Below are 15,019 nucleotides of genomic sequence, written 5' to 3'. Positions count from 1 at the left end.
TTATTGAGTCTTTAATATGTCTCTAGCACAGAAATAAACATCTTGTGTATATTGTTTCTAATTTCCACAATACCATGAGTTAGAAATATACAGAATAGAAGAACAGTGGGATCAGAGAGGTTAAGTGATCTATCCAAGACCATGCAGGTGTTAAGAGGTAGAGGAATGGTTTGAACTTGTAACAATGTGACTCCAAAATCAAAACCTTTTTCCTTACACTGAAATACAAAGTATCAGGCCAAGTCTCTCTGCAAATACTCATCATGTTTCTTCTGGTTCTTCATTAATTTAATCAAAAACAAGTTATTGTGCACATACAAGGGACATAGTATTCATCCTTGTGCATCTGACAAGTAAGTCAAGGAGACAGGTGTGTAAATCCCTAACCAAACTTACAGGCAGGAAGAAGAAGGCTAAATGTGTTTATTATTTAAATAAACTCCATGAAGTCAGGTACTTCAGTTTGTTGATCATTGTCACATACCTGAAACACAATCTTGAAGGAACGAACATTTGTTGGTGGAAGGATAAATGAAGACAGTCCCACTTAAGGAAGTACAAACTTAAGGTAGAATTAATTCTGCCTAAGATAGATCAAAGAAAGCCCCCAAGTGCAGTGGCACTGAATGGGACTTGGAAGAATGTATGAGGTATGTACTAGTGAGAAATGAAGTGACAGGAGCTATGTCTCGGGGTAAACACAGGCATGGGAGCGTAGAAGCCCACAAAACATTTGGGTAATAGAGTTCAAGCATACTGAGAGCACAGGAAAGGTGAGAAATGAGAGTGAGAACTAAAGTCAAAAAGGTAGTTGGGCACCACTTTGCACAGAGCCTTCAAGTCAATTACACACACACACACACAAAAAGACAGCCACGCCAGTAGAAAGCAGTAATGTGACAGCTTTTGGCAAACTGGGAATATATCACCCCTACTTCCTCCCCGCTGATCTTAGAAGAATCCTAAGTGTTTACGCCTAGTTTGTAAGACCCCAAGAAACTCTCCAGGGGTCTAATTCCCACCACTCAGCTAAGAACTCTCAGCTCAAAAGATACTGGCATCTGGAAAGCCTTCTTCAATGTCCCTAAGTCTGAGTTCCTTACACCCTACACTTCACCCATCTCACAATGTGTTTTTCTTATCGCTCTCCACCATCACTGCCTTCCATGTGGGCAGGCACTATCTTTGTTGATTCCGAGCATGTTGCAAACAACCTGGCACATAGCAAGTACTCAATAAATAGCTTGGAAATAATTATTACATTAGTGAATTGAATGATTGATGCACTGACTGTTGAAAAAATAGAGTCAAGGAGAGCCATAGGAGGCTGCCACCGTAGCCCAGGGAAAACATCTCTTTATAAAGGTCCAGATGTATTTCTTTAAGTAGGCACTTAGCTAAGTGGGGAGAGTGGTGGTTAGTTAAGGCAGACAGCAAAGCAGAAAAAGGCAGGGCCAGCGGGCAGTTGCTGGGGAGACCACACTTCCATGGGACTATAGCCATTAGCATGCAACACTGGGTAATCTGATTTTCATGACAGACAGATTTATTATGACTTCTAAATATATAAATCTCAGGTTATGCTTTCCAGCTAACCTAACAACTTGATATATGTGTCTGACATCCCATCTTAAAATCAGATTCTAGCTTCTAATTAATTTTTATTCACCCATCGCTCTAACAAGAGAGGCAGGAAGTCTCAGTGGGATAAACAATAGACAAGGTATTAGTCGTTTCTGCTCTGCGGCACATTTTCCATTGAGTCTCTGGAGTTTTCTTCTTCTTTGCTGCCAAAAAAGGGGGGCCGCACCCATTCTCTCTGTGGCTTCTAGGAAGAATGAGTGGAAAACATTACACAGGCACCTGATAATCATTATTTCTACTAAGTAACCAGGGCTTGATCCATCACTTCCACTTCCCCACTCCCTGCTCTCATCCACCCATACAGAAATTGGAATGACATCATATTCTAGTCAGTTTAAAGACTGATCATTGCTTATGTGTTACCATACATCTTGCTTTCTCCAATAATATCATCAGCAGATAGTTCTTGAAGCTGAATTGCAAGCGCCACAATGACCTGACTTTAAACCAATAATAGTGATCATATAGGCTAAAAGTACAATCTACAGCTTTTTATATAATCTGAACAATATTCATAATTCACTCACATTCAGATACTTCATTAACAATGCAAAGTAATACAGTTGTAGCTAGGAAAAGTTTTGTAATCCACTGATTTCTTTAATGAGCATTCTGTGAATCTATGTTTTTTAATACAATTTTCATATATGAATATAATTTTAAGAACATTTTATTCTATGTCCTTTTTCCAAATTATGAAAGTCAATATGGGTACCGCAGAACAGGTTAGAAAAAAAAAAAAAAGGTCACATTCAAGTTTTTAAGTTTTTAAATGTTTAGTTCTCACTATGTGCCAGACATTGTTCTCAAAATGTTAGATGCATTAAATCCTCCTCAAAAACTCTATCAGGTATCATAATTTATCCTTGTGATGTGTTTAAAAAGTTGTTTGCAGTCACAAAAGTTAGTAAGTTGTACAACTGAGATTTCAATTGAGGCTGATGGCTGAGGCTCTACCACCTTGGTCTTAATATATTGCCTGCAGATTTAAGGGAAACTTACTAAATAACTAATAGTATAAGTAGCCAGTTGTGTTTGCCAAAGCCATAAATCCAAACTACACAATCATCTTCACATTGAGAACACTATAGCGTTTCTGGCTTTTTGCAAGCAGATTTTAAAAATTTGGATACTGGTCTGTTTACCTGCCATAATATCGAATATAAACTAGGAGGAGAAATACATTCAGCAAAGAACTTTGTTTGATGGACATCACGAATCACAAAAACTGTCATTTTTCTGTTCATAATAAATAAAGAGGAAAAATAGGAAAATAGCAAAAAATCTGCAAAATCTTCTCCTCCCTATTTATTACAAGTGTATACTTTCTAAATCTCTAGTGTCTATGTAATTTATTTGATGGTATGAAAGATGTATTTCACATGTACATGCACAGGGGCACATGCACGTGCACACACACACATATACACACACACACACACACCCTATGTATACAAGAATTACTCTGTGCTCAATTTGTCTTCAGTTGAGCCCTGAAAACAAAATAAAACCAAAAAATGAATTCATAAAATGACAAAAAGAAGTTCATTCACTTGCCCTTCAGGTACATATCATACTCATATGAACAAAGTTATATATTCTCTCTACAAAAATCACATTTAAATATGTGATTTAAAGTATTTTTTGCTAAGTATTTTTATTTCTTTCCCCAAAATTATTTGTGAAATGGAACATGTCCTATATATCAATAAATATGTCATTTAAAATAAATAAAATTTTAAATTAAAATTATCATCAAACTCTTAAAGCATTTCATTTTTAAAAAATAAGTTTACACTGGAATTGAAGTCAAACAAACATTTAAAAGAACACACAAAGCATTCTTATTACAACTAATCTAAATGGCTGATTTGGTAAGTTTTAGAGCCTTTTAATAAAACCATATTTTACTCAAGTACTATTTAGTTAGAGCTTTATCAAAATATTTAATTACAAAACAATAAAAACAATTACGAAATAATATCTATGATGTTCAGGTAAAACTATGCACAATATAATCAAATCCTTAGCATGAAGCCATTCAATTTGTCATTTAGAGATCTGTTTTCTGAGCCCACTCCAGTTTAAAATAGTTTCCTCAGTAAACATCAAATCTGCCCTTCCTCCCCTTTGCCCTCAGAATTATTAGAGCATAATATAATTCTTTTACCAGCCTTAGGAAAACACTATTGGAATGCATGAGCCAAAATGTGGAGATGAAACGGAAACTGAAAAAAAAAAGTTTTTTAAAAATGCAAAATCAATTACTATTTTTAATAAGTAGAAATAGCTTTTGTGCTAAGAAAAGAAAAATTGCCCAGAGACAAAATAGATGTTCGATATTATAGTGCAGTAATGAGTACATTTACATGTAATTTTCTGAAATTTATGTCCAAGACTAACTGCAAATAGAATTTAGTATCAACAGGAGTTTACAAAACCCATTCATTTTTCCTCTAATCATATTGAATATTTAAGGTGCTTGGTTAGATTCAATTATTTTTCTTTTGGAGCCAACAAAGAGCTCTGACAGCTTTGAAAGAGATGGATTAATGGGGTATTTCCCACCAATGGGGAAACATTCCCGGCTCCCACAGCAGGAAAAAAAACAATGAGAAAGTTCATGCCAATTCACACGCATGCCACGGAATGAAATCTGCAGAGAACTCAGAGAAGGTCAGCTTGTGAAAGGATCACTGCAAAAAGCAGAAGAGGCAGAGACCCAAACTTAGTAGGACTTTGTGGCCTCCCAGCTCACAAGTCTGCTTCTTCATTTCAAGGCGGCCTGGAGAGAAGCATTTGACAAAGATCTATCTCCCACTGCCCAGAAAAGATTAAAAGAATATGAACCCTAGCAAATCTCCCAGTACTTGGAATTGAGAAATAGAAAGGGAAATGTAGCTAATTTGCAGTAGCCCTGCTTCCTTGTTCAGATTTCCCGAAGCATAATAAAATAGAGAGGCTGTGTCTCCAGGGTTCCACTTCCAGCTGTGCCGCACAAGTTGGAAAAAACAAGAAGGGACATGTTACCTACTCACACCAAACTGCCCCTCCTGCTGCCATTCTTCCAACTCATTCTAAGGAAGGTTGTGAGCCCTCTCTGAAATGCTTTAAAAAGAAGCTATATTCCTAACTGGTCAAGGAGATTTAGGTGAATTCCTGGCTGAAAGCAGAATGAGGAAAAAACTGTTCTCCAAAGTGCCCAATCTTTGATGCATTATGTTTTACTGTCTGCTAAAAGCATCATTGTAGCCTTTTAATTAAATTTTCAAATTCTGGTTTGATGGTCCATGTTAAACTCAATTTGGTCAATTCAGTGCACCATCCACCCAGATATTCCTCCCTCTGAGATTTCCGGTAGAATCCTTCCTTGCCTCTTCCTAATTTCCAGTCTCTGCCTCTGTCATCATGTGACATTCTCCCCTCATCTGTCTGTATCACTGTGTCTTTTCTCTTCTATGAGGACGCCAGTCACATTGCATTCAGGTTCCATTTTAACTCCATTATGACCTCATCTTAACTAATTACATCGGCAATGACAGTATTTCCAAATAAGGTGACGTTCTGAGGCAATGGGAGTTCAAACTTCAAATATCTTTTTGGGGGCACACAAGTCAACCTATTCTGTACAGGGCACACAATTCAACCTATTAACACTGCCATATTAAATCAATCACCAAGCTGTGAGCAGACACCTAATACCTCTCAAATCTGTCAGCTTCTTTCTATACCCACCACTACCCTGAATCCCATGCAATTGTCTCACCTGGGTAATTATAAGAGCTTCCTAAATCCTCCCCTCATTTTTGCACTGCTTCAATAGATTCTTAAAAAAAAAAAAAAAAAAAAAAGTGCTTATTGAAATGTAAGCGATATACAGGAAAGTGCATAAATCATAATGAATTTTTAGAGTACACATACCCACTTAACCATTACCCAAATCAAGAAATATAATATTACCATCATCCCAGAAGCACACCTCATATCCCTTCCCAATTAAGTTCCTCCTGCTCCAGCCCGAAGGAAACCATTATCCTGACCTCTAACAACATTGATTAGTTTTACATGGTTTGGGATTTTATATGAATGGTAATATTCAGCACATGCTTTTGTATCTGTCTTCTGCTGTTAGAATGATCCTTGCTGTTGCAACTACAAGTAATTGATTCATTTTCTTTGCTTTATAAATATTTCATTATGTGACTATACCCTTTTACTTATTCGTTCTAATGTTGATGACCATTCAGATTGAGTTCCATTTGGAAGAGCTATTAAAAATAATGAAGTGATGAACATTCTCATATTTTTAGCATATGTCTAGTAGAAGTGAAAGGTCATAGTGCCTGTAATTGTTTTTCACTAAATATTGCCAGTTTTCTAAAGTAATTGTATTAATTTTCAATCCCACAGCACTGTATGATAGTTCCAGTTGCTTCATACCCTTGTCAACACTTAGTATTGCCAATCTTCTTTCATTTTAGTCATTCTGATGAGTGTCCAATGGTAGCTCATTGTCTCTAATAACTAATTATGATAAGAGTTTTGTAATATGCTTTTTAGCCATGTGATTATCCTCTTGTGTAAAGGGCTTTTTCAGATTCACTGCCCTTTTTTCCAGTGGGCTATTTTTCTCCCATCCAAGTATAATCAAGCCCATCCCTACTTAGCTCCCGAGATCGGACAAGATTGGATGCGTTCAGGGTGGTATGGCTGTAGACTATCTCTTTTTCTTACTGATGTGTAGATGATATTTATATGATCTGAATACTAGTCCTTTGCCAGATATATTGCAATTATCATCTCCCATTCTGTGGCATGGCTTTTCTCTCAGCTAATGGTGTCTTTGGTTCATAAACTTTCCATTTTGATGTACTCTAATATTTTACCTTTCATTTTTTGCTATTGTTTTAAAAATAGTTTTATTGAGATATAATTTACATACCACCCAATTCACCAATCAAGTGTATGTGATTCAAAGTTTTTAGTACATCCACAGAGTTGTGTAACAATCGCTATAATCCAATTTTAGAACATTCTAATCACCCCAAAAAGAAACCTTGTACCCACTAGCTGCCACTCCCTATTCCTCCCAACACCTTCACCCTCACTAAACTCTAACCAACCACTCATCCACCCTCTGTCTTTATTGATTTGCCTATTCTGGGTATTTCTTATCAATGGAGTTATATAATATGTGGGGTTTTTTGTTTTGTTTTTGTGACTAGTTTCTTTCACTTTGCATGATGTTTTCAAGGTTCATCCATGTTGTAGCATATATGAGTACTTCACTACTTGTTTGTCTAATAATATTCCATTGTATGGATATACCACGTTTATTTATCCATTCATCAGTTGATGGTCATTTGGATTGTTTCCACTTTGGGTCTATTAGATGAAATGCTGCTTGGATAGTGTTTTTTCATGTCCTGTTTAAGAAATATTTGGGATCCCAAAATCATGAAGACATTCTATGATGTTGTATCCTAGATGTTTTATTGATTTAGCTCTCACACTCAGATCAGCAATCCAACTGGAATTTATATCTGTTTATGATGTGAGGTTCATTTTTCCCTGCCCTGATACCCAACTGATTCAGTACTATTTAATGAAAAGATCGCCCTTTCTTCATTGCTCCACAGTGTCATCTTTCTTAAAATTGAAGTGTCCCTACACGAATGACTCTATTTCTGTACACTCTATTCTGTTCCATTAATCTATTACTATTTACTTATCATTGTGGAATACCACATTATACTAATTATTGTAGTTTTATAATGAATTTATGAAGAGCTGATAGTATACATCCTGCAACTTTGTTCTGATTCCTCTTCAGAATTATCCTGCCTATTCTTTGCCTTTTGCATAATGGTGTTTTGATTAGAATTGCATGAACTTTAGAGATCAATTTGAAGAGAACGGACTTCTTGACCCTATTGAGTCACCAATTCATGGATATATTGTATCCTTTCATTTATTAGGTCATCTGTAATTTCTCTCACTAATATTCTGTACCTTTCTCTGTGAAGGTCTAATAAATCTTTTGTTAGATATATTCCTATGTTTTTAATATTTCAAGCTATTTTAAGTGGTAACTTTTAAAATATTTTTATTGAGGTAAAATTTACATACCATGAAATTCAACCATTTAGATGTACAGTTTGATGAGTTTTAGTACATTTATGCAGTTATACAACCATCACCTCTACATAGTTTTAGAACACTTCTGTCAATCCAAACTGTTACCTCATGCCCTTTGCAGTTAATCCCCACTCCCTACTCCAGGCAACAACTGATTTGCTTTCTATCTCTGTAGTTTTGCCTTTTCTAAAAATTGAATCATACACTATAGACTCTTTTGTGTCTGGATTCTTTCACTTCACATAATACTTTTGAAGCATATCCAAGTTATTTCAGGTATGGGCAGTTCATTCCTTTACAATGTTGAGTAGTATTCCCTTGTATAAATATACTAATTATTGCTTACCCATTTACCAATTGATAGATACCTAGATTGCTTCTATAATAGCTTGGGATCATTACAAACAACATTGCTATAAATGTAGACATACATTTCATTTCTCTACAAGTTTTCATTTCAAGACCTTGAAGTGGAATTGCTAAGTCTTATGGTAAGTACATGTTTAACCTTTTCAAAAAGTGCCAAATTGTTTTCCAAAGTAGCTGTACCATTCACGTTCCTATTAGCATTGTTTAAAGGTTACAGTTTCCCCATATCTTCACCAGCACTTCTTATTACCTTTTTTACTTTAGTCATCCTATTGGGTATAAATTGGTATTTCAATGTGGTATATAATAATATTTCATATTATTCCTCTCCTTTACATTTGCATTTTCCTAGTGATGGTGAGCATTTTTCATGTGATTATTGCTATTAACGTTTATGCTTTGGTTTTTTTCTTATTTCTGATTTATAAGAGTTCTTTATATATTCTGGATATAAATGCTTTATCAGATATGATTTGCAAATATCTCATTCCATCCTGTGGCTTGTCTTTTTATTTTCTTAATAGTGTCCTTAAAGAACTCAAGTTTTAACATTTTATGAAGTTCAATTTATCACTATTTTTTTCTTTTAGGGAATCTTGATTTTGGTGTTAAACTAAGAAATATTTGACTAATATAAAGTCATAAAAACTTTCTTATATGTTTTCACCTAGAAGTTTTATAGTTTTAATGGTTATATTTTGGTCTGTAATCCATTCCAAGTTAACTTTGTATGTAGTACAGGCTAATTTTTGCATAAAGATATGCAATTGTTCCACCTCATCTTCTTTGGAAAAACAATTTGGTCATAGTTTATCATCCTTTTTCTATGTTGCTGGATTCATTTTAAATGGTATCTTTTTAAAATTTCATTTTGTAATTCTTTGTTGCTGGTACATAGAAATACAATTGATGTTTTATACTGACTTTGTATCTAGCATCCTTGCTAAATTCATTTGTTAAATTTACATAATTATATCTTCTGCAAATAATATAATTTTATTGCTTCCTGTCAAATGCTCATATCTTTTTTTTTCTGTCATTCTACATTCACCAGAGCTTCCAGTACAATGCTGAAGAGCAGTGGTGAGAACAGTCACCCTTTTCTTAAATCTAATCTTAGGGCAAGGCTCTCAATATTTCACTTAAGTATGATATTTGCTGTAGTTTTTAAAAAATAGATATAGAGGCTTTATTAAGGATGTTTACTTATAGTTCTAGTTTGTTAAAAGTTCTTATCAGGATTAGATGTTGAATTTTATCATATGGCTTTTCTCCTTTTCTGTTATTATGTTATTTGATTTTTGAATATTACCCTACTACTCACACCTTTAATAAATACAACTTTGTCATGACATATATTCTTTTTCTATATTGTTCAACATGCTATTACTTTGTTTAGGATTTTTGCATTCTTGACACTTCCAAAATCTCTTCCCTATCTCTTTAGCTGCTGCTTTCTATTGAGCTTTTAAGCTTTTCAGGTCTTTTCCATTTACAAATCAACAAATGCTTCAAAAAGAAAAAGAATGAGAATGTTGAAGTCACTTCAATGCACCTCCTCCCTCCAGGGTTCTGACCTCTCAAGTCCTGGATGCCTTGGGCCCTTCAACGCCTTCAAACGCATATCTTCTCTTTATTTTGGTTAGCTTTTCTAGTTATTCTGTTGGTGGATTATTAGCTACTCTATCATTACTGGAAGCAGAAATTCATCTTTTATAATATAAACTAAATCATATTATTCTTCCTCCTTGAATTTGCTTATGTACTTATAAAACCTCCATATTCCCTACTATGTCCTATAAGAGTCTAGTGATCCAGACCTAGCCTTTCCCTCCATCATCTCCTACCACTCACTCCCTTGTTCACTCCTCTCCCACCATATGTATCTACTTTCTGTTCCTCTAACCCCACTGGGTTCATTCCCAAATCAGTGCTTTTGCATTTGTTCTTCCTTCTCCCTGGAACTCCCTGTCCCTGATCTTCACATGCCTGCCTCACTTTTGTCAATCTGTCTCAGTTTCAATGTCACCTCTTCAAAGAGGCCTTCTCAAGACAATTTAATCTTGTATCTCTCCTGCCTGATTCCCCACAAACAATATTTTATACATGAAAGAAATGATAATGAAATTAAGCCAACAGAAATAGAGTTTGAACTTTCCAAAAACCACAGTGTTATCTCCATCCCACTTCTACATCCAACATAAAGAAAGCAACAAACTAAGAATATATAACATCTTTGGGGACCACCTTTGTATATTATAATACAGATCTTAAGAGTATAATCTTTCTCTGGAGTGTGACAAACCTAAATCACGGCTACATCACTTTCCAGAGGTATAACTTCCAGCAAGGTTCTCAGCCTCAGTTTCCTAAACTATAAAATGGTGATAACGATAGAATCCATTTGATAGTATTGTTGTAATTATAAAATAAATATTATTTTGTATGCAAAGTGCTTAATACAGTGCTGTGTCATAAACAGTGTTCCATAAACAAGAGCTATTGTGATGACTGACAATAATGCTCATGATGTTAATGATGACAAAAAAAATAAGGCTCTGGAGCATCTGGTAAAATGCTAACTAATTCAATCAAACACACACAGATATAAACACACACATACACACAGAATTAAATATTGTAATTCATCACCACCAAGTAGATGCAGCCTTTATCACTTGCATTGGTAGATTTGGCAGAGACTTCATTGCTTTGATTTCTGTACTAGGTAAGTTTGGTGGCAAGAAATACAGGCCAGTCCTAGTAAGTCTACTCAAAAATAAGAAAAATGAAAAGAATACTATAGTATCTCACAAAATTGAAAGAAGAATGGAAACCCAGGCTTTGTGAAGAAGGAAATTAAGGTAACTCCAGAGAACTGAGAGGCAGGAGCTTAGAGACCTCCCTCTAGAGCACTGCTATTTAAATGACTAAAATACCATTAATAACTAATTTTTGCTCTCAATTCAAAATTCAAAATTCTTAGAAGAGAGAATCTGATTGGCATAATCAGATACCTACCCCTAGACCAGTCATCTCTTCCCAAGATAAAAAGTCAAACATTATGGTCTCATTTGCTGGGAGCCCACCTCTGTGAATCAGGGGACAGTGCCCAGAAAAGAGTTTTGTTTCAGAACCAGAAGGTCATCCCAAGAAGTATTATTATAATCAGAGGGACTCTATCTAAGATGGGCTTTCTCTAAAAGAAGCCATTTTGTTCTACTGTGTGCCCATCCAGAATAGTAGTGACCAAGTTATGCACCATTAGCTGCTTGGGAGGGAGTTAATTACAAATTAAATATAATTGAATCAGTGAGTCTGCTTTCAAGTCCTCTAAATAGAATAACAACATGCTACCTTGTAGAGCCAATTTTGCAAATCGAAGCTGAATCCCTTGCTTTCTATGAAGATAAAGAGCCTCTGTGACATTTTTAAAGTATAGATATAAGCTTCAAAAAATTTTGCAGGGCAAGTCATCAAAATCTGGGAGAAAATATATTGGAAAATGTGCTCCAATAGGAGCCAGTGAAGGAATCTTATGAGGGAGTATAAAATATTAATATTCACCAATGCCAAGAAAATTTTCATACTATGCAGTTATCCAAAATGTGACTACTATCTTTGATTTCACAATTCCTTTCTACTTCTCTAACACAAATTGTTAGTGACCCAAAAGGCTTGGAAAGAACTACAAAATACAGTGAATGCATTCTACTTGAACATTATCTTACCCTGTTGTACCTGCCAAAAGACACCAAGAAAACTGCAAGTATGGCTGCACTGGAAAAAACTGAAATGAGTAGTCATTTGTGAAGTACTGCAAGTGTGGGCAATGGTTGAGAGTCATGGACATTGAGAATATCAACAAAAGAGGAAGAAAAAGAAGATTGGGATGGAGGTAGAAATGATTCCCATGGAATCACTGACATCAGTATACATTCCCTTAGCCTATTATTGCATCAGTGTCTCCTACTGGGAATATTTACTGAACCAGTGGTACTCAGGCTTTTTTTCAGCAGGGAAAAAAATTTATTCAACATTTGGAAGACTGGCATAGGGCATCCAAAGTAGGGGTACAGCATGGTGAGAAGGCTCTTGTGTCAGACTACCAGGTCCATTCCCAGTTCAATATATACATACACAATATATACATACTGTGGTAAGATATCCATAACATAAAATTTACCATTTTAACCCTTTTTAAGTGTACAGCTTGGTGGCATTAAGTACATTCACAATGTTGTGGAACAACTACCTGTATCTAGTTCTAAAACATTTCATCAACTCCAAGGGAAATCCTATACCCATTAAGCATACATTCCCCACTTCCTCCTTCCTCCAGTGCCTGGCAGCTACTCATCTGCTTTCAATCTCTATGGATTTGCCCATTATGGGCATTTCATATAAATGGAGTCTTATAATAGGTGACCTTTTGCTTATGGTTTATTTTACTTAGCATGTTTTTAATGTTCATCCATGTTGTAGCATGTATATTTTACTTCAGTAAAAAAAAAAAAAAATGAATACAATTGTAAATATTTGTTTGAAACACATAAAAGAAACAGTTAAAGGGAGTGAGCCTACTTACAGAAGACTTGAATTCTGGGGCAAGGAGAGATGAAAAGGGGGACTAGGATAGCAATTGTCATTTCAAAGATTCATTGTGTGTAAAGAGACTAAGCTTTATTCTATTCAGCCTCACATTATCCCCACCCCACCCACCGCCCCGCTGCCATAACCAGGGACTAGATACTACAAGAAGAGAGATTTCCATTTGACGTAAGAAAAATCTTTCAACAGTGTTATTCAAAGACAGAATAGATTGTTTTTATAAATAATGAGTTCCACTTATTTGGAGGTATTCAAGTATAAATGGAATATTCCCTTGGCAGAAATCTTTAGAGAAGCAAGCATCAGATAAGACTGATCTTAATCGGTAGTTCCTAAAAGCCAATCAACAAGCGCATGCCAGTACACGATGAAGTTTTCATTCACTCGTGGTGAAACGCCAAAAACAAAGAGGTTTATATAAAGCTAAATATATATTTAATTATTTTAATTCCAAGATTATGCCTTTCATTCTTTTAGTATCAAAATAACCCCCCAAAATAGTGAATGGTAGTTTTCATTCATGCTCTTTGTAGGGGCAAAACTTCAAGGTGACAAAGAAAAGTCAGCCCTTTGTTTGGGGGGAAATTGTCCTAGTCTCAAAGTCTGAGAATCATTTGATAGGTAATTGTTAAAACATTTTCAAAATTCCAAGAACCCGTGTTTATGACCAAGGATTGTTATGAAAGTTGTTTTTGTTGTTCATTTTATCCACATTTCAACTGCGTGTGCAAGGAGTGGAGCACCTCCCAAGAGGATTTTCCCCAAGGCTTCTGCCTTTGTAGGGGTGGTCTGAAATGATACAGAATTTGAAAGGATTTCTAGTCTCACAGGTATTTATATTACATTTAAAAAGAGAGAGCTTGCTTTAGAGATGTTTATCCAAATTCACCACAAAGTCAATGGGCCAAATTCCAAATACCATGGGCCTCCCAGCAGGTGTCAATTTTACTGGGCGAGTGTGTTTGGGAGAAAAAGTATATGTGCATGTGTGGCTGTGAATGTGTGTGTGTAGAGATAAAGAGAGAGGGATATGAATGAACAGATAGAGGCACCAACAATCACAAGAGGGAAAGAGATGATGTATGTTTAGAATTATATCTGAGGACTGTCTAAGGATACACAAAAAAAAGGTTTTTCCCCCTTTTTGTCACCCTTGTTAAAATCAACAGGAAAAATGTGAAGGTACCAAGTTATTTTACACTCAGGCACCAAAAGAGTAAAAATTGATGACATCACTCCATACAAAACCCCCACAGCTTTTTGATTCTGCTATTTATGCTTTCTCCTGCAACATCTCCATTTGGATCCTGCTGGAAACACTTTTCTTTCTGTCACTCACAATCTGTCAAGACAGCATTATCTTCTGTGGTTTAAAAACAGAAACTCCATTTAACTTCGTGGTTGATAAAGACATCTCATTCACATCCCTTAACTAACAATAATTATTCTAATTTACCACATAAAGACAAGAAAAAAATATGCACTTACATTTTGCAGCTGGTTTTGTATCAAGGAACACATGGAAGAGAAATGGTCCCACTCTTGCAATAAAAAATAACGTATTAAGCAAAAAATGGACCTAACATGAATGTATGCTTTTGGTACATCCTCTCTACATGCCAATCGGTGAAGCAATTAGGAGTTTGGGCTCTCAAAACATACTTGGATTCCAATCCTGGATTTGCCTCTTATGTAATTTAAGAAGGCAAGACACGTAATCTTCCTAAGTCTTCTTCATCTGTAAAATGGGAGCATATATCAATATCTACCTCATAAGATTAAATTAGATAATCAATCTATGTTAGCTGCTGTTACTACTGTTGTCCTCCTCCCACTCCTCCTCATCATCACCACTATCAACATCAAATCAACGTATTAGTTAAGGTTCTTTGGGGCCAAGCAACACAGATCATCCTGCCTAATGTTAGCAAAATAGAAAAGAGATTTACTGCAAGTATACAGAATAGTGCCTAAAAATCAAAGTAAAACTAAATGAAGCTTAGAACCAACAAGAGGCTGGGTGCAGTGGTTCACACCTGTAATCCCAGCACTTTGGGAGGCCGAGGCAGAGGGATCACTTGAGTCTAGGAGTTTGAGACCAGCCTGGGCAACATGGCAAAACCCAGTCTCTACAAAAATGTAGCTAGGCGTAGTGGTGCCCATCTGTAGTCCCAGTTACTAGGGAGGTTGAGATGGGAGAATTCTTTGAGTCTGGCAGGTGGAGGCTGCAGTGACCCGCGATCATGCCACAGCACTC

General features: G+C 35.7%; 1 protein-coding gene across 14 annotated transcripts in view; it reads right to left on the bottom strand.

The window, feature by feature from the left end:
* Positions 1 to 15,019, bottom strand: part of FHIT (fragile histidine triad diadenosine triphosphatase) — a 1,487,995-nt gene that overhangs the window by 1,326,227 nt on the left and 146,749 nt on the right. For 4 of the 14 annotated variants that reach the window (XM_021933567.2, XM_021933552.2, XM_021933553.2 and 1 more), the window contains one exon: positions 14,251 to 14,500. The exons of the other annotated variants lie outside the window; for them this stretch is intronic. The gene's annotated coding sequence lies outside the window, so the exon portion shown is untranslated. The remainder of the gene's footprint in view (positions 1 to 14,250; positions 14,501 to 15,019) is intronic. 14 annotated transcript variants of the gene reach the window in all.

The sequence above is a fragment of the Papio anubis genome, chromosome 2 (genome assembly GCF_008728515.1).
Source record: "Papio anubis isolate 15944 chromosome 2, Panubis1.0, whole genome shotgun sequence".
NCBI lineage: Eukaryota > Metazoa > Chordata > Mammalia > Primates > Cercopithecidae > Papio > Papio anubis.
Note: the sequence above shows the minus strand (reverse complement) of the source record. Positions and strands in the feature narration are given on the sequence as shown.